Below are 26,320 nucleotides of genomic sequence, written 5' to 3' on the forward strand. Positions count from 1 at the left end.
AAAGCAGATTTCGAGTCTCAGGTCTCTGCCATTTGCCACCACACCGCCCAGCCTCTCTTGAGGTAGGGAACGTTTCTTACTCTCTTTATTCTCCTCTGCAGAGGGCCCAGTAGTAATCTTTATTGCATAGTGGGCCGTCAAGAAATTCATGTTTATGATGATGAAGAAATACCTTGAGAGAAAGTGACTTCATGTATGCTACGTTTTTATTTTAAAACGCCACCACCTACTTGGTAGTAGTCATGCTCAGGAAGTATCCTTTCTTGCCGGGTTCCTTTCTCTGGCTCAGCCAGCTGGCGCTAAAAGGTGTGGCTACACATGGAGGCATGCGCCTGCTTGTGCTTGGTATCATCTGAGAAGCTCTCAAAGACGTTGCTCACACAAAGTATTCTAAAAATATTTTTCCACTCCCATAACTGGCTGCTTCGATTTTTTTCATTGTTAGTTACTTTTTGGATTAAGCAAGGACCCTGATATTGCAGAGGACAGATATATTACATTATACTTAATTAATGGCCTCTTAGCTCTAAATGTCCACAGCATTTAGAATATACCTTTCATGACTTCACTCAGTGCACTGTATTGGGAATATTACTCTTTCTGACTTTCCAACTCACTTTCTGTTGTCTTCAACACCTGAAGACAAGTCTGCTAGGTGCATAGGGAGTCCTTAACTATGTTGTTGAAACTAATTTAAGCAGCAGTTTCCTTAAGGTCTAAGAGTTCCTACAGGGGCATCTAAAAAAGTGAGCCACGGGACGTATGAGGAAGAGTTCCATCAAATGCCCGACTTGCTTGGTTTCTGCATTGGGGACAACAACCACAGAAAACAAATTTAGTCTCGTCTTTGTTAATTTTGACCAGTGATTTACCCTGAGCAGGCTCTGGTCAACGGAATTGCCCTCAGAAACTGAAAATATGTCATGGACAGAACCAATCCTAATCACATAGTCCTGTTTCCATCCCAAGGACACTGAACTTGCTTTCTGAGGAAAGGACCTATATTACACACATTTGTCTTAAGATTCTTGCAGGAGTCTGTGAGGTTTTTTTGTTTTGTTTTGTTTTGTTTTGTTTTGTTTTCGGAGTGGGGAGGCTAGGAGTTGGAAGTTGTTGGTTTTTCTTTTAATGGTTATAAAAATTGTTAAGAGATTCTGGAAGTGTGGCACATAACAGAAAACAAGACAATTAGCGGTTATGTAGAGCTTTCCAGGTGCCAGATGCTCTCCGTATCATTTTGTATGCATTAACCCATTTGCAACACTAAGAGGCAGCTACATTTTTCTCATTTCCATTTTACAGATGAGGAAATCAAAACCACACAGTTTTGTGACTCATCCAAAGTCGTACAGTTCCAGAGTCCACGCTTTTAAGCACTGTATCCTGGTCGTTTAAATGAGAACGAATATTCATCTTCCCCTGGACGTATTTTAACAGCAGATTGCCACAAGTGTAGTTCCTTCCTAGGGTATCCCTAACCTGCAGGGTCGCTGTTCTTGTAGCAAAACGTCGGGTACACCTGTGGTCACGAGGGGGCGCTGCTGTCACGCACTGTGGTCCCCCTCCGGCAGGCATCCGAGGGGCGGAGCCTGAGCTGGGCGGGGCCCGGCAGGACGCCCACTGGGTAGCTATCCCGGCGGGCCGCGCGCGGCGGTGTTTGAATGGCTCTGAGTGGGGCCCGGCTTGGGATCCGGAGGACGCTCTGAGCTGCCGGGCGCGGTTCGTCAGCACAGTGCCCGGGCTCAGGCGCTGCGGTACCATGAGGCACCGGTAAGTGACGGCCGGACTGGGTTGGGACCTTCGCTGCTGCTCTTGTGGCAGGCTTCTGGAGCAGCTGGCCGGGCCCACCCGCAGGCCCCGCGGCAGCGGCCTTTCCCAAGCTGGGCGGCGGGGTCGGGGCGGGGCGCAGGCGGGTGGGGCCCCGGTCTCCGGCGGAGCCCCTGGGCGAGCCGTAGCTGGGAGGTTGGAGCTGCAGGCCTCGGGGGTCCTGGCCGGAGAGGCGTGGGTCAAACCTGCTGTCATTTATTTAACTTCGGGTGGAGTCGACATCTACACCCCACGGGGAAAGACGGGACGCGTGAGAAGATTGCTGTGCGAGGATAGGTTTTCCCCAGAGCTGCCTAGGCCCGGCTGAGGCATTTCCTTATTTTCTGAGGAATTTTTGATTCCCGGACAGATCGGCTTTTGTTTCTCAGGACAGAAACCTGACATAGCTGCATAAGAATCGTTGACTGCAACTTTTAAAACCGCGTTGTGCTTTCTGAAAACTTATTCTGTTATTGTACCTAGGTGCTTAACTGAGCTTGTGCATGCAGATAACAAAGAGTCGATTTGTTTTGTACTGGCTTATAAAGTTCCTTGAAAACATATCAATTCCTTGGCATATCTGGAGAAAAAAGTAACTGGAAAAGATATTAGTTCTATAGTTATTGCCAATTTCGTACTTAACGAGCATTCTGAGACACCAGACCACCTAATATCTGAAACTTACACAAAATCATTCAGGATTTTTCTTCTTTCTTTTAAATCAGCTTCTTCAAGTCAAAAGTTTATGCATGGAGGTTTTTACTTGGCTAGTAGCTGGACTTGTAATAAACCATAACAAGTGATTTATTTGGGGGTGTGCGTGCGTGCGTGCTAAGGGTTGTTTTAAGACTGCTGCTTTGGAATAGGTAATAGTATCATCGTTTTGACAGGGGAAAAAGGCACAGGCAAGTTAAGTACCTTGAGCAGGGTTACATAACTATTTGCCCCATGGAGGCTGTACTGCTGCCTCTTCTGCCTTGCTCTTACTAATGTCCAAAGTGTTGTTTCATTTACTTGAGCTTCGGAAATATTTATGTGAGTACACCTTTGTGTACACATGAATAAATCCACACACCAACCACATTCTCTGCTCGTGTTGATCACACTTAAGTTTTGAGTCTGAGCCGAAAAAAAAAAATGTTACTAAGATAAATAGAAATAAGGTTTATGGGTTCGTTTTTCAGAGACTGTAGAGAACAGCTGAAACATGATTCTTTAAAACTGGGGTACTATTTAGTGTTTGGAATGAACACCTTGCAGAGAGATGCACCTCAAGAACAAGCTACACCGAGTAGTCAGCACTTATTTATACGGACCTTTTAACTTCATTCAGTGATTACCGAGAGTTTGATTGCCTAAGTATACAGCTCAGTACTGAATCCAGTCAGCTGTATGCAAGAAATGTGCCAGGCAACAAATCTTAGGGAAGTTAGTTTGGTGTGAGATTAGTTACAAAGTAACATACTTATTCATTGGTGCAGTGATTTATGATGATCTGAACTGAGTAAAGCTGCCATAGAGCTAACAATTGAAGGACTTATGTAAGACATTTAATGGAAGGGGAGGCAGGGTATGTTACTGAGGAAACTGTTCAAAGACTAGGAATTCAGAATAAAAATTACTTTTATTGGGAACAGTAAGCCTGGGCTTTTAAAAAGTTCATGTTGGTTAACATATGAAACAAACAAGACTGGGGAATGTTGTAAATGAGGCATGTCATAGGGTCTGATAGAGACACAGAGTTCTCCAGCACGCAAATGGTGTAAATGAGACATGTCATAGAAGCCTGATACAGAGTTCTCAGGCACACAAAGATTAGGGAATTTGTAAAATTTTGTTTCAGTGGCTCTCAACTGGGTGAAATTTTCTCCTCCATAGGATATTTAGGGTTGTCAAACTTAAGGAAAGGGCGCTACTGTCAATCTACTGACCATAGGCTGCATTACTTACAAACATCCTACATCAGACAGACCCCCAAGAAACAGTCACTCCAAGCATCAGTGCTGCTGTGGCTGTGAAGCCCTGTTGTACGTTGGTTGGTTATGTGGCTGGCTTCCACTCGCATATGCTATAGGTAAGTATGAATGACAAATTTTAGGAACACAACTAGACTTTATAATGACATTAGGAGCTGGTTTAGAGCTGTTCCAGTCCTGGAGGAGAGATATGTAGGAGATAGACAGGAGCATTGAGAATGCTAAATTAAGGTAGAATCATTTAAATATTATTTTATCTAAATGTAAAAATAATAAAACTTAATTTGAAATAGAAAATGAACATAATAGAAAATAGAAAACAGAACATAAGCAAAAATCATAAGGCCCAGCAGGATGGTTCAGTGGCCAGAAGTGCTTGCCTTACAACTCTGATGACCTGAGTTTGATTCTGGAACCCACATTAAAGAACAAAAAAGACCCCAAGAGGTGGATGAGGTGTTACAAGTCTATAATGTCAGTCAAACACTCTGATGGGAGGCTTAGGCTAGATGGGAGACAGAGAATTCCCCAGAAGCTTGAGGGCCACCTCACTTGCAGTATTACTGCAGCATGGTAAAAACAAGAGGGACTCTTAGGGGCTGGAGAGATGGCTCAGCAGTTAAGAGCACTGACTGTTCTTCCAGAGGTCCTGAGTTCAATTCCCAGCAACCACATGGTGGCTCACAACCATCTGTAATGTGGTTCAGTTCCCTCTTCTGGTGGGTCTGAAGAGAGCTACAGTGTACTTATATACATAAAATAAATTTAGAAATATTTAAAGAGAGAGAGAGAAAGAGAGAGAGAGAGAGAGAGAGAGAGAGAGAGAGAGAGAGAGACTGACTCTTCTTCAGCAAGGTAGAAGTGAAAACCAACTCCCTAAAGTTGTTCTTTGACCTCTGTTTGCACTCTGGCATGTGTATGCACACACAGTATTTAATAAATAATCACTTATAAATACCCCAATAGAATAACTGTTAATGTTTTGACGTATGGCTTCTTTTGAAACTTTTTAAAGGCTGATAACTACTTTTCTTTTTATACAATTGGGATTATGGTCTAGAGAGACAGCTCAGCAGTTAAGAACAGTTGCTGTTCTTGCAGAGACACCAGATTTCCAACACACACATCAGATGGCTTACATTGCACTGTACTTCCAGCCTCATTACATGTATGTGGTGCACATTTAGGAAAGCCCACACACATACATTAATAAAATAAGTACATTCAAAATAAATCCACATCTTTCCATTGTTTAAACAAATGCTCTTTAGGGGACTGGAGACATAGTTGATCAGTGAATAGTGCTTGTTCTTGCAGAGGATCTGGGTTCAGTTCCCAGTACCAATGTGGTGGCTCACAGCCATCCATAATTCCAGTTTTAGGTAATCAGATGGCATCTTCTGACCTCTGTGGGTGTCAGGCATACATGTAGTACACATACATACATTTAGGCGAGTCACTCATGCATATAAAATAAACCTAAAAGAAATTAAAAGTTAACACTTTTACAGTCATAGTATTTGTATGTATGACTGCACGTATACATGTGCTGCTTTGAAATTGGAAATTTTGCTTTACATTCAGAAAAGACATTCAAAGGAAGAAATACTGGAACACAGTGATTGAACGTGTGTGTGTGTGTGTGTGTGTGTGTGTGTGTGTGTAAAATAGCTGGAGATATGGCAGAATGCTAGGTACTCATCATTGCCAAAGGAAAAAGAAAAGAAAAGATGATTTGACAACTGGGGTTGTCAAATAGTGAGGCCATGTATAAATAAATAAATAAATAAATAAATAAATAAATAAATAAATCAGGATTAAAATCTTCAGCATTTTTAAGGTTTTATGTTTGAGAAGCCAATAAAAGAACAGTGGAAACAGTAAAGTAAGTTGTATACTTATAATTTTCATTCTGGAATGTGAATTGTATTCGCATACACAACATAATGAGAATGTTTGGTCTGTAACTCACTATGTAAATGAGGCTGGACTGGAATGCAGTGATCCACCTGATTCTGACTCCCAAGTGATGAGGTTAAATATATGTACTACATATATTTACATACACACACCTGACTCCTACTGAGATTTACTGAAGACCCTTATATATCAACTTAATTTTCCCCCAAACTCCTGAAATCAGTTTACATTTCAGATGGCAAGCTTTCTGCTTTACCCTCTTTTCAAAGGTTTGTTTTTTGTTTTTGTTTGTGTGTTTGTTTTAACTTTTGGTTATGAATCAAAGAGTTTAAAGGGCTAATTTTGAGTTTTTGTTTTTTTTAATGTATGGATTACACAATTTTACAAACTGACTATAACTCCTACCCCCACTTTTCCCAGGGGAATGGGAAATTATTTTTAAAACTATATGGTTCATACAGAATGTCATAAAATATGCCAGTCAATATTGCTGTTTTATCATTCATTTTGCTTGATTGCTGTTATGTAAGTGACCCCTTCAAAACCAATCTGTGATTGTAATTGTTAGTTTTTTGGTTGCTGTGACAAATACCTGAGAAACAGTTTAAGAATAGAAAGGTGTGTGTGTGTGTGTGTGTGTGTGTGTGTGTGTGTGTCTGTCTGTCTGTCTGTCTGTCTGTCTATCTGTGTTTGGATATGAAGTTTCAACTAAAGGTTGGCTGGATTCACAGCTTGGGTCTGAGGTAAGACAAAATATTGTGACAGTGATTGGGGGAAGACAGAAACAGCAACATGTACAGAGACAAGGAAGGGGCTAAGGACAAGATGGAGTGCCAAATGATAGGCACCCTACTTCTCCTAGTCTCAATCCATCTCCTGAAGTTTTTCAGCACTTTCCAAAATAGCACAGCCAGCTGGGCTCAAGGCTTCAATACAGGACTCTGTAGGGAACTGTTCCTGTACAAACTGTAACACTGACAGTGTAACACAGTGTAAGGGTTGTAGCCTAATGAGAGGTGTTTAAATCATAAGCTCCATGCCCCTGAGGAGGTTAATGTCATTGCCTCGCTAGTGATTCTGATGAGTTCCAACTGTGTTCTACCCTCTTTTGCTCACCTTTCCCCCACTTTCTTATTCATATTCCCCTCCCCCTGTTATTGTAGGAAGAAAGCCCTCACTAAAGATGGCCTTTGAATCTTGGCTTTCCCAATCTATAAAACCATTTAAAACTTACTTGCTTTTTGTGTTGTTTCTGTTTGTTTTATAACAAGGCTTCATTTTTGTGGGATAGGCTGGCTTGGACCCATGACAGTCTTTATGCCTGAGCATCCTAGATGTGTATGTGAAGGGTAGAGGTCAGCTTTAGATGTTCCTCAGAATCTGTTCACCTTTGTTTTTTTGAGATAGGTCTGTCACTGAGACCTGGGGCTTTCCAGCGGAGCCCCAGAGACCCACCTCTCTAGCACTATTTCAGTTGGTATTGGGTATCAAACACAGGTCTTCATGCTTGCATGGCAAGCACTGTACTATTACAAGCTATTGCCTTATCTTCAGAAAGGCAGACTTTTAAAGGCGTACCTTAAGCTAGGAGAACACTCTTTGATGATTGGATAGGATCTAATTTGACTTTTCCTTAGCAGGTTCAGTTAACACTGTACTTGCTATTTCTTGTTCTCTCTAAGTATGTTCTTTGTAAATATTTTTGTTAAATTTATTATTCTTATTTTGAGTCTTTTTGAGTGTAGAGATGGAATAAGGACTGCTCTGAAAGGTCCTGTTTGACTCCTTGCCCCTGTGACTCCTTTTTCATTCATGTGTTATTCATTACCTGAAATTCTTTTGCCTTGAACTAGTTTCCCAGATGCCTGTGACCTGCATGATTCTTCTCTCACTCCATTTGTGGACCTCTTGGTAGGCATTCTTACTTGTCATGGCTTCAAGCCTGCCCTTCCTGTTAGTGTTCTTGGGCAAATCACTTGATCTCATCTATAAACTGAAATTACTCTGCGGTGACTATTCCTGGTTGTCAGCTTGATTATATCTGGAATGATCTACAGTCCAGAATTGGAGGATACACCTGTGATCCAGACCTTGAGCCTGGAAGGCACAAGTTTCTGACATGGATCTTGACATGGAGATCTTGGGGTATAGTGGCCATGAAAAGCTTGGGCCCTGGCAAGGTAGTACATGCCTTTAATCCCAGGAGACTGAGGCCAGGAGATCTCTAAATTCAAGGTTAGCAACAAAACAAGTCCCAGATCCAGGTGTGATGGGCCACACCTTCTGCTGGAAGCCCACATAAGGACATTGGAAGAAGGAAGATTCACTTTTCTTCGACTGCTTGCACTTACTTGGCAGCACATCTATTAGAACCTGCTTCTACAGAAGACCGGCTCAAACAACTAGCTTCCTGGGACTGAGCAGCTACTAGATTTTTGGACTTCTCATTGTTGGGTTAGTTGAACTGTAAGAAATAGTCCCTTTAATATAGAGAGACATTCCATACATTCTATAACTGTAGAGAACCCTGACTAATCCAATCTCTAAGGTCTTTCCGATTATGAGAAGCAGTGGATTTGTAAAATTCACTGAAATTTTCAAGGGGAGACTTTTGGAAAGGAAAGAAAGAAATAGTTTTTCATGTGTGAATGTGAATTAGTTACAATGATATCTTCTGAAGTCATTTGTAAAAGTCTACCTTCATAATCGGATTAGGGAATGAATCATAGGATGGAATTTTTTTTTTTAAATACCAAGTATCCTTTTCTATTTTTTTTTCTTTTTTTAAAGACTTATTTATTTATTTTATGTATATGAGTACACTGTCGATATTTTCAGACATACCAGAAAAGGGCATTGAATCCCATTACAAATGGATGTGACCACCATGTGGTTGCTGGGAACTCAGGACCTCTGGAAGAATAGCCAGTTCTCTTAACCACTGAGCCATCTCTCCAGTCCTAGGATGGCATTTTAAAGCCGCTAGAACATAGGCATCTTGAGAGCAAGGATCTTTGTGTTTGTTACTTTCAGACATTTCCCTGGGGCCTACAGCAGTAATTAACTCAGCATGTGCATTTGATACTTGGTTAAGTGAATGAAGAAATGAAGGAATGGGTGAATGTTGAAGAAAAGCAAGCTTGTAAGAATAGTATGCACATGCTCCAATTACCTGGAAAGAAATCAGAATACAGACCAACCAGAATACAACCCTGTGGTATACAAATATGCAGTGGTAGTAAAGCACCCACTCTTCCTGTGGCTACCTTTCTGAACTATTATAAAAGTATTTCCCTGTCTGCTCCTCTTAGTCCCCAAATATACTTTTGTTCATCACTAGAAAAAAATCTGATCATTGTCTGTTCCCTATACCATTTAATGAGCATTATCAACAGAGTATACTATTGGAGTAAGAAAAATCTTACATAGTGACTAAAATTTGGCACTTTATCCATGAAGGATTCATAGCATAGTGGCTGAAAACTAATATCCCTGGCCCTTTTGTTTTAGACATCCTAATTCTCAAGTAATAATATTATTTAAGAATAGTTTTTCTTGGAGCTAGAGAGATGGTTCAGTGGTTAAGAGAAGAGCACTAACTGCTCTTCCAAAGGTCCTGAGTTCAATTCCTAGCAACCAGATGGTGGCTCACAACCATCTGTCTTGGGATCTGGTGTGTCTGAAGACAGCTACAGTGTACTCATATAAAATAAATAAATAAGTTTAAAAAAAAAAAGACTAGCTCTTCTTTAAACCCAGTACTCAGGAGGCAAAGGTAGGCAGAGCTCTCTGGGTTTGAGATCAACCTGGGCTCATACTAGATTTCAGGACAGCCAGGCTGCATAGTAAGACCCTGTCTTTAAAAAAAAGAATATCTTTTATGTGATCCTAGACTAGGCCTAATGATTACCTAATGGCTGACATGGGAAAAAAAAGTGATTCTCACCTAGAAAGTATGCTTTGAGATGAAGAAACATTAGCAGACTAATTCTCAGCCTTTATGGGATCACATTCATTGAGTGAATTATCTGTTTACTGAAACTACATATAAATAATTTTTAATCTTTTTGAGACGTGTTTGGAAACTCAAGTAATACTTAGAAATTATTCTATTTGGGAGCATCAATTTAAAGCTCATTTAATGGACTGACTAAATCGTTCTGTACTCACATTACCTGTATGTCTCACCAATATGGAGACTAAATTATTTTGCAGTAGCAAACAGTTCCCAAGTCTTGGGCTTAAATAACAAGGCTTTGTTCCTCCTTGATTCATGCTACATATTTGTTTAGGGGTTTTGTTCTATGTTGACCTTGCTCAGGGATGTGTGTCTGTTGAGTTCTAATTTTCTGACCTTTGGCTGGCTATCATGATAGAGGTACAACAATGATAGTAAACCACACAAATTGGCTTTTTAAATTTAAAATGGGGTGAGGTGAGTTGACTTCTGTAATCCCACCACTCGGTAGGCTAAAGCAGGATTGAGTGAGTCCAAGGCTAGCCTAGTCTCAGTAGTGAGTTACAGACTAGATTGGGGTATGGGATGAGGCTTTGTGTGTGTGTGTGTGTGTGTGTTGGGGGGGGGGGAGGGTCTAGAGAGATGGCTCAGTGGTTAAAGAGAACTGGCTGCTCTTGTCTTGAGTTTAATTCCCAGCAACCACATGGTGGCTCACAACCATCTATTGTGGGATCTAGTGTCCTCTTCTGGCACACAGGTGTACATGCTGATAGAGCACTCATATACATAACATAAATAAATCTTTTTTTGGGGGGGTGGTTTCAAGACAGGGTTTCTCTGTGTAGCCCTGGCTGTCCTGGAACTCACTCTGTAGACCAGGCTGGCCTCGAACTCAGAAATCTGCCTGCCTCTGCCTACCAAGTGCTGGGATTAAAGGCATGCGCCACCACCGCCCAGCCCATAAATCTTTTTTTTTTTTTAAAGCCTTTTAAAAATATTTCATTTATCAGAGCCACTTGACCATATTTAACTTCAAAGTTAGTAAGAGCCCAGACTTGGTAATACCTAAAACCCTAGCACTTGGGAGATAGGAACAGGAAAATCACTTTAAGGTTCTCTTTAGCTACATAGCCACTTGGGGGGCCAGTCTGGGCTACTTGAGACCTTGTCCCCCAAAACAAAAAAACCCCAACAGGATGATAAACCAACTTGTCATCTGAAAGTAAAACTAAGAACGTTCCATGGCACAGTTTAGCGTTTACCATATTTATGTACTTATAATTTAACATTTCCAAATGTCTTTGAATTTTCTTAGTATTCTTTCTTGACTTATCACTGTCTATCATTTTTGAGTGTACTGTCCTGTGAGCAGCCCACTTCCCACTGACTTGTAACTAAAAATACCTAAGGAAGATTGGTCAAATCTAAAGAATGGTGCAGTCTTTTTAAGTCTGGCTTAGTATTAAACTCTGGGGAGTTTTTTGTTTTTTTTTTTTTTTTTTTTTTTTTTTTTTTTTTGGTTTTTTTTTTTTTGGTTTTTTTGAGACAGGGTTTCTCTGTATAGCCCTGGCTATCCTGGAACTCACTCGGTAGACCAGGCTGGCCTCGAACTCAGAAATCCGCCTGCCTCTGCCTCCGAAGTGCTGGGATTAAAGGCGTGTGCCACCACGGCCCAGCTGGAGTTTTTTGTTCTTAAGGATAAATTTTGCTGCTCTGAACTGGGATGCATATGTCTGCTCTGTTTTAATACTTTTATAATTACAAAAGTAAACTTTACACATTGATAAAAAATTTAGTAAAATAATCATTGAGAACCACAGGGCAAACCCTGTTCAATAGAAGCTGTAAGATGATCTTATAAGCAGCTAAGGAATACTGAGAGTTATGGAGTATAGATAGTATGTGTATGCCCCCTCCCCCATGATGAGCCCCTTAATTGGCTATTTGGTACCAAGTAGTTAGGCTTGAAATCATATACATCCAAGTAACACTACACAGACTAAAGCAAATAGTGTTACTGTATTTAGGTATGTATACGTAACAGTGACAACAACAAAAGAGGCCAGGACTTGAAGAGGACACTGCATGAAAGGTTAGAGGAAGGAAATGGTACATATACATAAAATAAATAAATCTTTTTTTAAAAAGCCTTTTTAAAATATTTCATTTATCAGAGCTACTTGACCCTATCTAACTGTAAGATTAGTAAGTGCCCAGGCTTGGAACCTTTTTGAATTACACTTTAATTCAAAGTTTTAAAAAGATGAATTTGTAAAGGACTTGCTTTAAACTTATTTTCTATTTATTTTTCTTTTTTAAAAAAAGTAATTTAAAACATTTATTTTGTGTGTATGGGCATTTTGTCTGCATATATGTCTGCACCCACCTGTGTGCCTGGTGGCCACAGGGGCCTTTGAAGATGGCTTTGAGTTACAGATGGTTATGAGGTATCATGTGGAAGCTGGGAACTGAACCAAAGTCCTCTAGAAATGCAGCTAATACTGTTAACCACTGAGCCATCTCTCTAGCTCCATTTTGTATTGCATAGTTTAACTTAACAGTTTTCATGGTAGGCGTGGTAATCCACATCTTTCAGCCATTATTCAGGAGGCAGAAACAGGAGGTCCCGTGAGTTCAAGCCAGCCTAGTCTACCTAACAAGTTCAGAACCACCAGGGCTACATAGAGATGCCTTGTCTCAAAGAAAAACAACAAAACCCACAAAACAAACAAACAAACAAACAAACAAAAAGCCCAAAGGCAGTTTTCTTGCCAAGCTCTTGGATAATATCATCATGCCTAGCATATTGCATTATAAGTGCTTGTTTGTCTATTACTCATCATGCTATACTTGAATGATGGAATTCCAGAACCAGAAAGGTTGGGAAGTTTAAAGCTATAACCAGTAATGAGGTAAGAAAGTTCTAGTTGCTGAGAAGGGGGCTGGGGGAGCCACTATATAACACCAAAGTTCTTAGAATGGCTTCACAGTTTTCTTTTTATAATTTTTTGTTTTATTTATTTATGTATTTGTTTGTTTATTTTTGAGACAGAACTTCTGGCTATCCTGGAACTCACTATGTAGACCAGGCTGACTTCAAACTCAGAGATGTACCTGCTTCTGTCTCCCAAGTGCTGGGATCAAAGGTGTGCTCGACTTCATCCAGCTTTTTATAGTTATTTTGTATTTTTGTTTTTGTTTTTGGTTTTTGGTATTTTGAGACAGGGTTTCTCTGTGTAGTCCTGGCTGTCCTGGAACTCACTCTGTAGACCAGGCTGGGATTAAAGGCGTGTGCCACCACCACCCGGCTAAGAAAAATATATTTTACTACTTTCATGATCTACTTCACAAAGCCAGATAAATTACATAGCTATTCTTAGATCTTTTTGTAATTTTTCTTTAGTGTTTATATTCCTGTCCTAATCATATATAAACTCCTTGGGAGCAGAAACAGGGCTGGAGAAAATGGCTCAGTGGGTAAATGAATCTGACCGGCTTTATTTTGCATTCTTTTACGTGATTTTTTTTTTATTATTATAAGAAACGTCACGAAAAAATAGTTTATTTTACTTACTCACTGCAGTACTACTGTGAAAATAGCAAGTTAAGTAATATCATACACCTAATAACTGACTGTAATAAAATTTAAAAGCAGTAACTCTGACTTTGGGATTTGTTTGTTTTTAAACAATTTTCTGCTACCTGAGCCCTCCCTTCACCGAGATTACACTTGCCTTATCTGTCCTGTATTTGTATTTCCTGCTGTACTATGTTGCCTTTTCTTTTTAGCTTAGTAATACAAGAAAATTATAACTTCACACTATTTTTTTTTGCATTTAGTGTGTGTGCCCATATGTATATATACCATGATGCACCTCTAGGGTTCAAAGGAAAACTTGCAGGAGTTGCTTCTCTTTCCAGTTATGTAGTCAGTTTGGCAGCAAGCACTTTTAGCCAGCCCCCTTACTTAATCTTTGATCAAGCTAAAATTTTATATTTATATGTCAGTTTTTGAAGATTAAAGGACTGATAATACAGAATTACGTTTTAAGGGGATGTAGCTCAGTGGGAGGGCACTTGACTCGCATGTGCTCCATCCGTAATAAGCACACGTCTTATTACAGATGGAGACGGTAACTTCCACCTTTACTAACTTCGTAGGGACAGCTGTCAGTCCCTGCATATTTGCCAAGTTTATTTTGTTATGAATTTAGTAAATGTGACAGTTTAAAATGGAGTTGCTGTTTATAAGACCGAACAAAGAGCCACAAAAGGCCTGTCGTCTCAGCTCTTCTGGAGGCTGTGGCAAAAGGAATCCATATTGGGTACATTCCTCAGGAGGAAGTTAAAACAAGAAGGAAGAAAGGAAGGAGAGATAGAGATTAAATAATTCATATTTTAAAAGGCCTGGGACCATAGCTCAGTGATAGAATACTTAATTGCCTGCTGTATGCAAGGCTGAGGTTCAGTGCCCAGGCTGAACAAATGAATATAGTTTTTGTGAGAATGATTGGAATATTGCTTTGGCTAATTGTAGTTAGCACAGACCTAGTCATCTGGGGAGTTCGAACCTCAGCTGAGAAATTATCTCCATCAGATTAGCCTGTGGGCAGTGTCAATCTTAGGCAGCTAAGCCTGGGCTGTCGAAGAAAGGTAGCTGAATGTGAGCCTGGGGGAGTGATATTCTTCTGTGGTTCTGCTTCAAGCTCCCATCTTGGCTTCCCTTAATGATGGACTGTAAAGTGGAAGATGAAATAAACTCTTTTCCCAGTTGCTTTTACTCCTGGTGTTTATGACTACAACAGAAAGTTTAATCAGGACAACTGTGTTGTATAGTCTATTTGAAAGTAAATGGCGTAAACATTTTATTATTAAAGTAGGTACTTCTTAGAAAATTAAAACAGTAAAACTAAGTCCTGTCCTCAGATATTTTCATTTTCAGGTTTTTGTGGTTGCTTCTTATAATGGTTAATATTGATTACCAAATTGACTAGGATCCCTTAGGAGGCAGGCCTCTGGGCATGCCTGTTGAGTGATTATCTAGATTATGTTAATTTAGGTAGAAAGACTCATCTTAAATGTGGATGACACTGGGTTCTGGTACTGAATCAAAAGAAGAAGGGGACCCGAGCAACAGAATTCCTCTCTCCTCCTTTCTACCTTTCACTGCAGTGTGACCAGCTCCCTCAAGCTTTTGCCACCGTGATTTCCAAACATGGTGAACTATACTTCTGAACTGTGAGCCAAAGTAAACCTTCCTTAACTTTGCCTTTTGTCAGATATTTTGTCATAGCACTGAGAAAAGTAACTACTGATATTTAAAACTTTTATTTTTATTATTTTAAATTATATGTGTGTGTCTGCATGGCTATGTGCACATGACTGCAGAGGGCAGGAGTGTCCAATATCTCTGGAATTGCAGTTACAGGTAGTGATGAGCCACCTGTTGTAGGTTCTGGAAATTGAACTCAGTCCTCTGGAAAAATGGTACACTTGTAAATGTCCCATTTGTCATGAGGATACAGGTGTAATTGGGATATATTCCAATGCTTCAGTGCTCCATAGGATATACTGCTTCTGCCTTCTAGTAATTAGTACCAACCATGGCTTTTTTGTTAGTATAATTAAGTTCTACTGGCTTGTCACTCTTCTCAGAAATAAGACGTATGCTACTTGTTCATATTTTGACACATAGTAGGGAGTGAATTAAGTGTGAACTATATATGTTATGTTTTTCTTTTCAGCTTTTGTTTATTTTTTTCATTAGTTGAGATCTGGAAAGGCTACAGCATCACATAGATTTTTGTGTCCAGTGGCCTTTGTGGGAAGGTTGCTTTGGAATTTGGCATGAACCTGCCTTTGTTCCCACGGGCCAGAGTTACTTTTCTTTTTCCAGATCAGTCTGGTTTGGTTTGGTTTGCCTCCAGGAGTCACTGTTGTTTTTTGCTTGATATACATAAGCACATTTCTTAAGGAGAATGCAGCTTCATCTTGGGCATAAACACTTTCAACTCTTTAAGATCTCTGTGCTCTCTTTGGTGTTGGAGACCTCACTTAGAGCCGACAAAAATGACCTTGCACCACAGCCTTCCAGATATAGTTGCCTTTTAGAAGTTTTATTCCCCGGGCCGGGCAGTGGTGGTGCACACCTTTAGTCCCAGCACTTGGGAGGCAGAGGCAGGTGGATATGTGAGTTTGAGGCCAGCCTGGTGTACAGAGTGAGTTCCAGAACAGCCTGGTCTATACAGAGAACCCTGTCTTGAAAAACCAAAAAACCAAAAAAAAAAAAAAAAAAAAAAAAAAGTTTTGTTCTCAGCAGGCCTCTACAGGCACCAAGGTGGCTATTTTTATCATTTAAAATTAAACCTCAAAATACCAGTGTTTTGTGATTACACATGTTTGTTCACTCAGTGGGGTGTGTATGTGCATGTGCCTGTGTATAGTATATTTTAAGTAGTAGTTGTGAAATTGTATTTTAGGTAGTACATGTTGATGTATGCAATCCCTGTCTATCAGAAGTTTTATAGTGTAGAGATGGCTCAGTAGATAAAGATGCCAAGTCTGACAGCCTGAGCTCAACCCTGTGACTTACCTAGTAAAAGAGAAGGCAGTTTCCACAAGCTGTCCTCTTGACCTCTACACACATAGTGGCATTTGTGTGCACATACAGACACATAATTTAGGAAAAATTTTAAATGTTTTAAAAAGCTTTGAAGTTCATTTGGCCAGAGGAGACAGACTAAAACTAGCTAGTGCTCAGTCATGTCTTACATTTAAGCCCTCATGTATTTGTTATCTGCCAAAGGCAGAAACTGTGCAATATAAAACTGAGTGTTCTGAGAGGTATAGGAAGCCTTGTACCAACACCAGAGTCACGAAATGCTTTGGAAAAAAAAAAAAAAAGATTCAATCTTCATAGTAAGAGAGGCTGTGATAAAGCAGAAAGGGAGAAAGGAAATAGTTTCTGGAGAAGAAACATTTTGTTTCAACAAAAAGGCAACATTGACAGACAGAATGTGTCTATTACAGAAGCTTGGAAAGTGATACTTAATGGTATGCTTTCTGTATTGGAGGATGCATACAGTAGTTAGAGGTCCCTATCCTTTTCCTTCGTAAAACAGCTTTAGTGTCCTCAGAGTTTGTTCATGTCCTGTGTCTCTCCCCCTAGTCTCCCCTAATCTCATGTAATTGTCGTCCCCCCAGCCCCCATCTTTCCTTTTGCTTTCTGTGTAATGTTCAATATCACTCTTTGGACAGATTGCCTGCTACTTTGGAATCAGTTTTGACCCTCAAAATATTCTCTCCTTAAGCCAGGCATGATAGTATGTGCCTGTAGTTCTAGAAACTAAGAGCTTGGAGCAGGAAGATCAGGAATTTGAGGAGTAGGAGGAGGTGCTGCTTTAAGATTGCTCAGTGTGGGTAAAAGCACGTGTCTGCATAAGCCTCCATAAAATTGTCCTATGACTTCCACCTGAGTGCCTGTGTGTGTGCATGTGTGTGCACACACGAATGTGAGAGAGAGAGAGAACACACAAGCAACTACCAATAATAATTTTAAAGTAAATTTGTACTGAAGAGATGCCTGAGGACTGAATTCAGATGACCTGAATTCAGTCCTCAGGATCCATATGCCAGCCATAGCTATATAACAAGTTCCAGGTCAACCTGGGCTAAATAATGAGACTCTTATCTCAAAAAAAAAAAAAAAAAAAAAAAAAAATCTCCTAAGATCCCATTTCTCTTTCTTTCAGTTTCTCCTCTATTAAAACAAAGGTCCCATTTTGTTATTTGCAGGTTTTTTTCATTCTTTTGGTATAAGTCAAGGCAAATTAAATATATAAACATTTTTACTTTTATTCATGAAAAAACCTAAAACAGCTAGTTCCCAAGTTACACGGATAGTTAAAAGTGGAAGCTGGGAAATTCCGCCTGGTTCTTTTGAACCTGATCTTTAAGTTTCAAGAGACTCTTTAGTTTTTACTCAGTGGCACATACTAGTGCAGAGTGTGCAGTAAGGTTCCCAGAGAGTTGAGAGAGCATGGGAAGAGCCTAGAGGTCTCTGCTGATTGAGCTTTTTAAACTCCCACATGCCATTGCATACAAAGGGCACTGAGGGCATCTTCAGCTTGGTCTGCAGAGTCAGATCCAACCCACACAGTTGAGTACTAGAACCAGTTGGTCTGGCTTTGGTAATTTCCATTCAGAACATATGTGTATTCTAGGTGTTTTAAGGAATATTTCAGCTTTCAGGACTCTATTCTTAAGAATAGACAGGTTTCCTAAAGGGAAGACAATGGATATGAGCCCACAGTTCCTCACTTTTATCAAGCAAGTGCCTAATGTCTAAGCATGCTAGTGAAAAGCCATAGATTCTCTCCTTGTTTTTCCCTTGTGCTGGGGATTGAGTCCAAATCCTTGCAAACTTTCTACTGCTAAGCTATACAACAGTGTTATTCCCTAATTTCCTTAAAGGCAGTTATTGACATACTGTTTCTATGACTTGTCACTCCCATATAGTGACACAATCATTACTATATTAAAGTATGTAACATCTCTCTACCCCACAAATTTTCTTATTTCTTTGGAGTAAACTTTTCCCTGCCTGCAGTGTCTGGGTATTATTGATAACTTTTCCTTCCACACTTATATTTTTGCTGTTTAGAATGTCATGAAAATAGCCTTTTACATTTTAGTTTCCTTTACTTAGCATAATACAGTTGAAGTTTATTCATGTTGTATATGTCTGTAGTTATTCACTTTGTCTATAGTTTTATAGTTGATTAGTTGATGATTTTTATAGAAAGAAATTATCAAAAAATAGTTGTAGGAGAGTAAACATTAGAACTGACTGAGGTCAGACATCCATACATCCTGATTGTGTGGGACAGACATAGTTTGTGCCTGTTGTCCAAGCATGCTTTTTCATAATACTTCCTCTAGTTCCCAGCAGTGTCTTGGTTTGAATGGTAAATTAGTTAATCCAAATGTGGCAGGACAAGATGTCGTCATACTTCATAAGCTTTCTGGTGGTGTTTAATTTGCTTTCCAAAGAACTAAATCATACATATTTATGTTTTGTGTAAATGTTATGAGTGTTAATAGCATTAATGTATATAATCTCAATTTGATCTTCACAATAATATTTATATTTTACATGTGAGAAAATAGATTCAGAATAGAAGGTCCTGAAAACTCATAAACTAGACGGTTTATTTATTCCAAAGTATATGCATCATGTATATATGTATTCACATCTGTTAACTGGGAGGCAGTGTAGTTTATTAGTTAAGATTATAAACAGTAGAAAGAGAATCCCTAGAATCCAGCCCCAACTCTTTGCATTTCTGCTGTTGATTTTAGGGCAAATTCATCTCTCATCTATATAAAAAAAAGTATAAATGTATTTATGTGTAAGTGTGCGTGCATAGAGAGGTCAATGCCTGGCATCCAGCAGATTTCTTATAAGATTATTTAACATCACTGAAGTGGTGCACTTCTTTTCCAACTCTGCTCCTCTCCCATTAAAAAGTAACAGGGACTCATCATTTGTATTTCCTCTTTTTTTGAGGGGTTATCTGTCGTTATTCCTGACTCCCATATAGTTTTAGCAATAGACAGTCACATTGATAGACTTTCACATGAGAGAACAGAATAAGGCAGAATTGTAAAGGGTTAAAGACAAATTGGAGGCTAAAAAGCACTCATTGTAGAAATTTGGCAGGAAAGGAAAACAGAAAGAGTATAGGAGCTGATAGGAGAAACTGGAGCATGCTTGAAAGCAGGCACAGAAGAATCAGTTCAAAGTGAGAAATCAAAGAAAAAAAATGAAGCAAGTGGGCAGAAGTAAGAAAATTAGATTATGTTGTCCTAATTTTGGAAAAGTTAAGAGGACTGATCTCATAAAAAAAAATCATTCTTTTAGAAAATAGAAAAACCTGTTATTGAGAAGATGGCCTATAATCCCTCCAGCAATAACTTTAATTAAAGCTTTGTTTTGTTGTTTTACAATGGTTGGGATTGATCTTAGGGCCTCAAGCATGCTAAGCCAGCACTCTACCATAGAGCTATGTCTCATCCCCAACTTAAGTTTAGAAATTTCTTTTAATGTTTTTAACTAATCAGGTGTACTTTTAAACAGATTTGTAACATAAAAATCCATAGGATACATGTGTTATTTTAATGCATGTATACATTTTGTGTTGTTGAATTAGATTGCACATACCTCCTCGAACACTTACCCATTTCCTTAGGGTAAAAATATTCAGAATCTCTTCTGCCTGACTGTTGAGATACACAGTACATAATTGTTACCTACAGTCACTCTGCTGTACTCTGACATCCCAGAACTTCATATCTCATATCTACCTACAACTTAGAGCCTATTGATCAGCCAGGCCATCCTTCTGCTGGCAACTTCTGTAAAGTCAGCTCCACATAGGAAATTATAAGTTACTTGTCCTTTTGTCCCTGGTTTATTTCACTTACAAAATCTCTGTTTCTATACAGGTGTCTTAAGTTGTAAAATTTCATCCTCTGTAGTATTCTGTTGCTTATATTTACCACATTTTCTATTATCTATTCATTCACTAATAAACAGATTATTTCCATTTACTGGCTATTGTGAATAGTGCTACAGTAAACAGAGAAGTACAGTTATCTATGGCAAACTGAATTGTTTCTTTTGGATAAACATCCACTAGTGGAACTGCAAAATCATCTGCTAGTTTTTGATAGTTTTGAAGAATTTCTGTACTGTTTTCTGTAATGATTATATAATATACATTTCCTTAATTGGTGTGTAATGATCTCTTTTCTTTTATAGACTTTTTAGTGTGTGTGTGTGTGTGTGTGTGTGTGTGTGTGTGTGTGTGTGTAGGAGGTTGGGGGTTGAGTCCATGTATGCCGTAGTCAGAGGATAACTCTTGAGGAATTGGTTTTCTCCTTCTAACTTTACATGGATTCTGAGGATATATCATGGAGGTTTGTGTGGCAAGAACCTTACTACTTAGCTGTCTCACCAGCCCAAGGGGGTTCCCTTTTCTATATTTCCTTGCTAGTGCTTGTTTTCTGTACTTTCTGATAATAGGTATTCCTAATGGAATATAGTAATAATCCAGTGTGATTTGATTTGTATTTCCCTCATGATTAGTGATATTAGCTAACACTGTTTGTCGGTGTAGGTTATGTTAGCTTACCACTAATGTGACAGAATACCTGAGAAAACTATCTGAAAAGAGCAAAAATTTATTTTGGCTCATTTTAGAGGTTGTAGGTCAGGATTACTTGACCCCATTGCTGTGGTCCTGTTGTAAGACAGAACATTTTGGTCTGCAGAGCCTTGTAGAGCAAAACTGTTTATTTCTCTGTGACCAAGAAGAAAGAAGACAGGGGAGTGACCAGGGGCAAAGAGGTAAGAAGTATGCTGCCAATGACCTACTTCCTCCAGACTTCACAGTACTGCCCTATCTCCTTCAGCACAGAAGACTTTCAGGGACATTCTAGGTCCAAACTGCAATATGATTCAGAGCCCACTCTTAATTGAGCTGCTTGATTTTTTTTCTATTTCTTTTTGCTATTGCACTTTTGGAGTTCCTTATTATTCTGAATATTAGCTCCTCATCAAATTATATAATTTGCAAATATTTCTCCTATTCTTTAGGTTGTCTCTCTGATGAATGCGTCTTTTGTACAAAATCTTTTTGATTTGGTTTGATCTTACTTGTCTTTTTCTGTTTTTGTTTCATATGAGGGTGAGGATTAAAAGAACTTTTAAAAAATAAAATAAATAACCCGGTGGTGGTGGCACATGCCTTTAATCCCAGCACTTGGGAGGCAGAGGCAGGTGGATTTCTGAGCTCAAGGCCAGCCTGGTCTACTGAGTGAGTACCAGGACAGCCAGGGCTATACAGAGAAACCCTCTCTTGAAAAACCAAAAAGAAAGAAAGAAAGAGAAAAAGAGGGAGAAAGAAAGAAAGCCATGTATATTATTCAGGGTTCTCTAAGGGAACAGCACTGATAGAATGAATATTATATATGGGACTTAATTGAGTGGCTTGCCGATTGTGGTCTGAGAAATCCAACTACAAATGTCTCTAGAGGGAAAGGCAAAGGACCTTGTCATTGTGCAGTTCACAGGACTGGGTTTCTCAACAGTCCCAATCTGGTGCTCTACTCTAGGAGGCTGCCATCCTCAGTCTCTTGGCATCCCTAAGAGTTCTAATCCCTAAGTAAGTTCTAATACCAGCAAAGGAATGTCTCAAGAACAGGACAGAGGAACTTGCCAGTGAGAGTCAGGGCAAGTAGGCAAAAAGCAAAAGTTTCCTTCTATGTCATTTCATGCCACCTGAAAGTATAGCCCACATTTAGGGTGACTCTTCACTCATTGATCTAATCAAGAAAATCTCTCAAAAAAGATTGTCCAATTGCTTGGGTTTTAATTGTTTACAGATGTAATCAATTTGATAACCAAGGTTAACCATCACACCAAGATTATATAGTGCATTGTTTTCTATACTGTTTTAATAGGCTTTTGTTGTTATTTTTTAAATTATTAAGTTTTGTGGATGTAGAGATTCAGACTCAGGGCCCTGTGCATGCTTGGCAAGCACAGTACCATTGAAGTACACCCTCTAATGCCCTGTGCTTTAAAAAGCCAATTTTTAGAAATTGTACTTTTCAGGACAACTCTCTGGAAGTGATTTGATTTTTTTTTTTTTTTTTTTTGAGGGTCTCTCTGTGTACAAATGGACTCTTTCTGCTTCTGACTCTGAGCACTGGGACTATATGACAAGGTGACCAAATGGATAAGGCATTGCATTACTGAACTTATTTCTTGCTTATGTATTTTATTATTATAGGGCAGTGATTTTTTTAAAGCTCCAATTAAAATGTATTTAAGAGGGAGGGAGGAAGGAAGGAAGAAAGAAAAAGATAGTGGCTAAAACCTGTTTTTATCCTCATGACTCTTAGGAGATAACCACAATGGAGGGAATTCTTGTATAAGGAGAAGCATGTCTTTCTCAACAGCTTGCCTTGTTTTGGTAGAGAAATTGCCTAGTTGAATTACAGAGCTAAATACAATGTGAATAGTTAATATAGTATATGAATGTAAAGAGAAAGCTAACTTGGTCTTGAACTGTCCAGGCATGTTTCATTCCTGTATAATGAGTTTCTCTTGTTGTGAGAAAGCAGGGAGTATCTGAACACTTTGAGCTGCTTAATCTCTTGGTTTGGCAGCCATTATAAGAGTATATGAATAGATCCCTTTTTATCTTTGAGGTGGAAGACAGTTACTGTGTAAAGAGAAACCATCCCATGAGCTTCATTATTATGCTGTTGTTTTTCTCAAACGAGCTACTGATTGAAAGCATTGTGTTATTATAAGAAAATGTATGCTATATCTGATGTTTAGAAGTTGAACATAATGTTAGAATAGCTGTCTCTTCTCTGCTTTTATTCTTTTAGGGCCCTGCTTATGTTCTTTGCTTATTAAGAGTTTTTTTTTTTTTTTAAATGAGTCTTCAACATTTCAGATTCTTCTCTTTTTATGCCTTATCAAATAGAACTTCAAAAACACAGAAAACTTGAAACTAGTTTCAGTAGCATTCCTAAGTGCCTTTGAGGGAGAAGGACAATTCTATATTATGGCTCTAGAAAGCTGCTATTAATTGTATGATACGAGGGTAAAACAGAGTATGTAGCTTACAGAGCCTTTATAACAAGTCTTTGCCTTACAATTTTAATAATTCCCTTTATAAAGCCTTATTGTGATATGAAGTATACATAATGAGACATATAAATGTGCAATTCATTGATTGTAAGGACAGAATAGAACATTCTCCAGTCCCAGTAGATCTTTAGAGCATTTCTGTCACTGAAAAACTTTGTGCCCCTGTTTAGTTACTTCCATTCCTACTTCAGCTTGAGAAGCAACAAACAATTGGTTTTCTGTCTATGTATTTATTTCGTATAAATGGAATTTTGTCACAAGTTGTGTCATGGTCTCTTGTACTTACTGTACTGTTCATGTGTATGCTGACTTATGAGTACTTATTTCCTTTTTGCTGCTGAGTAGTGTTCTATATAGATATGCCGCACTTTATTTGTTAACTGGGTGATAAACATTCACCAATGTTTATGTCTCTTGGCTGTGCTCAATATTTGCATACAAAATTTTGTATAAATATGTTTCCTTCCTCTTCAGTATATATGTAGAAGTGGGTATTTAACTTCAGAAAATGCCAGGGGCTGGAGCTTTAGCTCACTGGGAGAGCACTTGCCTTACATACATGTCACCCTAGATGTTCACCCCCAATACTGCCAAAGGGAGGGAGACCATGTCATGTTACTTTATATGATGCCTGAAAGTCCTTGGTTTTCCATATCTTTCTCAGCACTTATTTTTGTCTTCATTGTATGGCAATCTAGTGAGTGTAAAATAGTATTTCATGTAGTTTTGATTTTGTTTTTCTAGTGATTAATGTCTTTTATTTAAAAAAATGCTACATGTGTGGTTGGGATGTAGCTCTTTGAAAACTTACCCATTTCCTTAGGGTAAAAATATTCAGAATCTCTTCTGCTTGACTGTTGAGATACACAGTACATAATTGTTACCTACAGTCACTCTGCTGTACTCTGACATCCCAGAACTCCGTATCTCATATCCACCTACAACTTAAAGCCTATTGATCAGCCCAGCTCTCAACTTCTGTAAGGTCAGCTTTAGGAGAATCCACATAGGAAATTATAAGTTACTTGTCCTTTTGTCCCTGGTTTATTTCACTCACAAAATCTCAGTTTCTATACAGGTGTCACAAATCGTCAGATTTCATCCACTGTTTTAGCACTTTAAAGTATGCCATTTCTTTCTGATTTTTGACAGTTCTCTCTCTCTCTCTCTCTCTCTCTCTCTCTCTCTCTCTCTCTCTCACTTAATGGGTACCCAGTATTTTATTTATTTGTTGTTTTCTTTGAGATAGGATTTCTCTTAATCCTAGAACTTGCTTTGTAGACCAGGATGGCCTCAAACTCAGAGATCTTTGCTTCTTGAGTGCTGTGATTAAAGATATGTGCCACCATGCCAGCCCAGTTTTTATTTTAAACCCATTTCATTTTTGTGAATACTTTTCTTCTAAGCTTTCTAACCTGTTCCAGTATAGATTGGAAAATTTCTTCCTATCTTTTGTGTTAAAATCTATTTATGTTGTGTTACTGTTTTTCACTATTGCTATTGGGAAGGAGTTTGTTTTGAACTTTAAATGATTATCACACTCACATTTGACTAAATAGGACATTGTAAATTGCCTGAATTTGGAGGAAGGGGAGTGTTTTGTTTTGTTATGAGACAGGGTCTCTCTTTCTGTCCTGAAACTGTGTAAACTGAGCTGACTTCTAACTCACAGAGATCTCCTGCCTCTGCTCTTCAATGTGCTGAGATTAAAAGTGTGTGCCACCACACCCGGTTATGCTACCTTCTCTAGTTTTTCATAATTCTCTGATTTTGAAGGTGATGTACCTTCTATATATGCTTTCATTCATTTTGGTGACTCAGGTGGAACCCTTTTCATCTAGAAATTTGTGTTCTCCAATCCTGTATCTTTTCTTAAGTCTTCTCATTGGTCTCTAATTAGTCTCTCTAGTCTTCCTTGTACTTCCCTTTTGTTTGAATGTTGGTTCCTCTAAGCCTGTCTTTTGATTCTTTTTATCATTTGCTTGTATGTTCTGGAAGATATCCTCAGATTTGTCATTCAGCTTCTGCTGAGGTTTAGTTTTGTTTGTTTTTTGTTTCATTTTGTTTTTTAAGTTTTTATTGTGTTTGAGTGTTTTGCCTTCATGTACGTCTGTGCACCACAGGCATGCAGTGCCCACCAAAGCCAGAAGAGAGTGTCAGATTCCTTGTAAATGGAATTGCAGACCATGTGAGCTACCATGTAGCTGCTGGGAATTGAACCAGGGTCATCTGGAAGAGCTGCCAGTGTTCTGAAGTGCTAAGCCATTTCTACATTCCCATCTATTTGGGTTTTTTTTTGTTGTTGTTGTTTTGTTTTTGGCTTAGTATAGCTTGTTTATGTTATGTTAACAGTAGTTTTATTGCCTTTTTTTTTTTTTTTTTGAGACTAAGTCTCATTTTATACCCCTGATTGGTATTAAACCTAAAGAGATCTTGTCTGTTTCTGCTCTCAAATGTGGGATTGCAGGGATAAGGTACCATGACTCACTCATGTATGTGTGTCTATATCTGTGTGTAGTTTTGTTAGCTTTGACAGATGAGCACCACTGTAAACAACATACAGGAACTTCTTTGGCCACTTTGACTATCATTGTATCTGTATTTTAAAGGGATGTGTATGTGTGCCCACAGGTTTGTGTGTATGTATGATTTACTGTGGTGCTGGTCAGAGTTCCCAAAGAAACATCTTGTGAACTCCCCTTGAAGTATATGAGCTTGACTGCAAGCCTTCATAAGTCAAGTGGAAGAAAGAAGATAAAGGCCTTTGAAATTTAATGTGTAAAAACTTGGGTTTATATTTTTCATAGAATAAAATTGTAGTCCTGGCACATATTTGTAACCCTGATAGACAGGAGACCCAAGGAGGAGGATCAGGAATATGAAGCCAGTCTGGGCTACAAAGTAAAACCTTTTCTCAAAAAGGAAGCAAGC

General features: G+C 38.9%; 1 protein-coding gene across 3 annotated transcripts in view; it reads left to right on the forward strand.

Moving 5' to 3' along the window:
- Positions 1 to 1,630: 1,630 nt before the first annotated feature.
- Positions 1,631 to 26,320, forward strand: part of Katnbl1 (katanin regulatory subunit B1 like 1) — a 36,567-nt gene continuing 11,877 nt past the window's right edge. For all 3 annotated transcript variants that reach the window (XR_013108744.1, XM_034496685.2, XM_076929455.1), the window contains exon 1: positions 1,631 to 1,770. The gene's annotated coding sequence lies outside the window, so the exon portion shown is untranslated. The remainder of the gene's footprint in view (positions 1,771 to 26,320) is intronic.

Source organism: Arvicanthis niloticus, chromosome 2 (assembly GCF_011762505.2).
Source record: "Arvicanthis niloticus isolate mArvNil1 chromosome 2, mArvNil1.pat.X, whole genome shotgun sequence".
Lineage (NCBI taxonomy): Eukaryota > Metazoa > Chordata > Mammalia > Rodentia > Muridae > Arvicanthis > Arvicanthis niloticus.